We start from the raw sequence: 3,790 nt of genomic DNA on the forward strand, positions 1-3,790 counted from the left end.
TGGGATGGACAGGGGGCAGATGGGGGATGGTGTTGGAGGTGGTTGGGGGTGGGGGCAGGGGTAGGGGCAGATGGGGGACGGGGCTTGGGTGCGATGTGCTGCTGCTATCCCGTCTCCTGCACGTGGAGCGGTCTTAACAGATAACTCCAAGCCCCAGAGGAAAGGCATTTAATCAATTAACCGAATAATCAATTATCCGAATGAAATAGTGCCCGCCCACCTCATTCGGATAATCGAGGTTCCTCTGTATTGTCTTCCATCTGCCCAATTGCCCTCCATGCTTTAACAGTAGAACGATTGATAATGATTGAGTTATGGCAATATTCCCTAAATGCCCTCATTTTGTCCAAAAACAGCAAGCTAGTATGGGGGCCTGGGAGGTTTCGATATCTAACCATATTGAAAGAGGGTCCCCACAGGCTGAATCACTCACATAGGATAAAAGCAAGCTTCGTTGGCAGCTTTTACTGTCCAGGAGATCCACTCCCTCCAATCTGTGAGGCAATTGCAGTTTAGCTAATTTAATGAGGGACCGCTTATGATGCCAAATAAAAGAGCTGAACCAACCATTCAGCCTCCTGAATGTTTGCTTATTGAAAATCAGGGGGGAGCATCCGTACAGGGTATAACAAATGGGGAGAATATTCATCTTACTAAGCGCTTTCTGACCCAACCACGAGACCAGAAGTGCCTCCCATCTTTGAAGGTCTTGTTTGATTTTGTCAAATAATTGAACAAAATTAGCTGATCCAGAACTGGAGTAATGAATATGCCCAAATACACAAAACCCCTGTGACCACTTAAATGGGAATCGATGTTCACCCTCAAGACCTAGCACCTTTGTAAGACAACCCATAGGCATAGCCTCTGATTTTGCAAGATTAATCTTGTACCCCAATAAGGTGCCTAATGCACTGATGCATTGTATCAGGCAAGGCACTGAAACTGCTGGATTTGACAAATTGAGCATTGGGCCTGACAATATGTTTATAAATACCTTATAGAATTGGCTGGGAAGTCCATCAGGGCCGGGCACCTTTCCACTCTGACTGGATTGGAAGTGGGCGGCGGCTCGCGCTGTGTGGTGCTGTCTTGTCTCCTGAACAGGGAGCAGACTTAACAGAAATCTCCGAGCCCCAGGGGAAAGGCATTTAATCAATTAACTGAATAATCAATAATCCGAACAAAACAGTGCCCGCCCATCTCATTCAGATAATCGAGGTTCCTCTGTATTACCAATCATACAAGATGCCACCAAGTCCAGGGTTGTCACGGGGGTCAGAAAAAAATCAATCCTGGAGTGACATCTGTGCGGATTGAAAAAAAACATAAAATCCCTGCATGTAGGGTGGAGAGGCCTCCAGACGTCCATCAATCCTAACTCCACTAATTGTTTAGTTTGCACAGAGGGTATCAGGGGGCCTTTGGGCAACCTATCTACGGTGAGATCCTTGAGACAGTTAAAATCTCCCCCTATAGAGATATGCCGGGACTTGAGACTGATCAGTTTAGAGAACGCATCTACCACAAATTTGAGGGTGTGGGCCGAAGGGCAATAAACATTTAAAACACCATATTCTTCCCCGTTTATCAGGACTTTAAGAATTACAAACCTCCCGTGTGTATCTTTAACACACTCTAGTAACCTAAATGGCATATTCCTTCTAACCTATATAGCCATCCCCTACTTCTGGTATTAAAAGATGAACAGTAAACCCAATCAAAGCTATTCTGCTGCGGTTGCAAATGCTCCCTATCATCCAAGTGTGTCTCCTGTAACAAAGCAATAGCCACCTTCTCCTTTCTAAGACTCAAAAGTACCTTCTTCCTCTTAATTGGTGAGTGACTCCCCTTGATATTCCAGGTACACCATTTAATCAAGTCATTAGCCATAACCTTCTGCAGTAACATTTAAATTCCAGAGAGGAGGCACTTGAACCACAAATCGCTGAGCCTTAGTGTCACAAGATCCACCAAACATAAAAACTACATAAACTAAAACCACTACATTTAACAAACCTACAAAGCTATCTAAACTTATATACAACAAAAACCAAAAAACAAACCAACATATACAGTGCCAATGGCACTGAATAGAGGAACTCAACCCCTGCCCAAAGGGGGCAACTACCCATCCCAAAACCAAATTTCCCAACCTATTGCCACGACTGCAGCCCGGGCATTCAAATACCTGAACCGGGTATAAACTGCCTGGACATAGGCATCTAGCCATCCAAACCATTGTCCCTCCTTTTAGCTAGAGCCGCACCGCAAACACAAGCAGAAAAGAAAGATAATACATCATAGAATAGCAATCTGAAAAATGAAAAGTTTTTTTAAAGAAAAAAGGGGTAAATACCACCCATCCTTTGGTATAACTTAATTTAGAAATTGAAAGTACACATCTCAACCACCGCCAAACATAGTTTTAACCAAATTATTACCAATAAAAAAAGGAAAAGAAAGCCCCAACTGGATTTTCTCTGTTTTTTAAAGAGAAAAAAAGCAAAGTCATACCCAAACAACACTACTATGTCTACATCCCAAATTGTTCAGATTAGGTTAGTTTGCCCACAAAGTCTCTTGCCTTCTCTGATGTGTCAAAGACATGGATGGATCCATCTAACATGAACAGGAGCATAGCCAGATACCTCAGAGAGTACTGAATCTCAAACTCCCTCAGTCTTGACACCGTCATAGAATTTTCTTTTCTGATCACCGCCACTGAGAAGTCCTGGAAGAACATGATCTTAGAGCCCTCGTAAATTAGTGCCTTCGGATCCTTCCCCTGGATTCTTGAAGCTTCCACGATTCTCTCCTTATCTCTAAAATGATGAAGAGAGGACGAGGACGAGGACGAGGACGTTGACCCAAACCTGATCTCTGCACCATGACCTGGTGAGCCCGCTCGATCTTCAAGCCTCTCATTCCAGCCTCCAAGTTAAGGAATTTTGGGAACCAGTCCTCAAAAAAGTCTGCTGGCCGCACACCTTCCTTACTCTCCAGCAGACCAACGATCCAAATATTTTTCCACCTGCTCCTGTTCTCAAGATCATCCACTTGATCATGCAAATTACTTACATACATTTACATACTTACAGTGTGGAAACATGCCCTTCGGCCCACAAGTCCACACCAACCCTCCGAAGAGTAACTCACCTAGACCCATTCCCCTACATTTACCCCTTCACCTAACACTACGGGCAATTTAGCATGGCCAATTCACCTAACCTGCACATTTTTGGACTGTGGGAGGAAACTGGAGCACCCAGAGGAAACATACACAGACACGGGGAGAATGTGCAAACTCCACACAGACAGTTGCCTGAGGCGGGAATTGAACCCAAGTCTCTGGCGCTGTGAGGCAGCAGTGCTAACCACTGTGCCACCGTGCCGCCCAACATACCTGCATCTCCAGGGCTTGGATCCCATCGTTGGAGGAACTGGTATCAGCTTCTACTACTGTGACTCTGTGTTCAACCTCATCCATCCTCTTTTCCAGGTCTCCCAGCTGCTGTTCATGCTTCTGCAGCACGATAGAGATCAGGCCAGCTTCTCCTCTATCTGCTTACCCAGCATCTCACAAGATTTTGCAAGCTCCTTCGCCAGGGCCTGATAGGTAATTGAGTCCAAGGATCCTGCAAGCTAGGCTGCAGGCCCAGCTTCGGGCGCTCCTCCTCCCTTCTTCGGCATCTCTGGACAGCGAAAATGCAGGTAAGTCGATTTTTCACAGTTTCCTGGGACTCCATGACCTTTCCATAACCCCAGGATTTCGCAATGGTCCGGGTTG

The sequence above is a fragment of the Chiloscyllium plagiosum genome, chromosome 23 (assembly GCF_004010195.1).
Source record: "Chiloscyllium plagiosum isolate BGI_BamShark_2017 chromosome 23, ASM401019v2, whole genome shotgun sequence".
NCBI classification, from domain to species: domain Eukaryota; kingdom Metazoa; phylum Chordata; class Chondrichthyes; order Orectolobiformes; family Hemiscylliidae; genus Chiloscyllium; species Chiloscyllium plagiosum.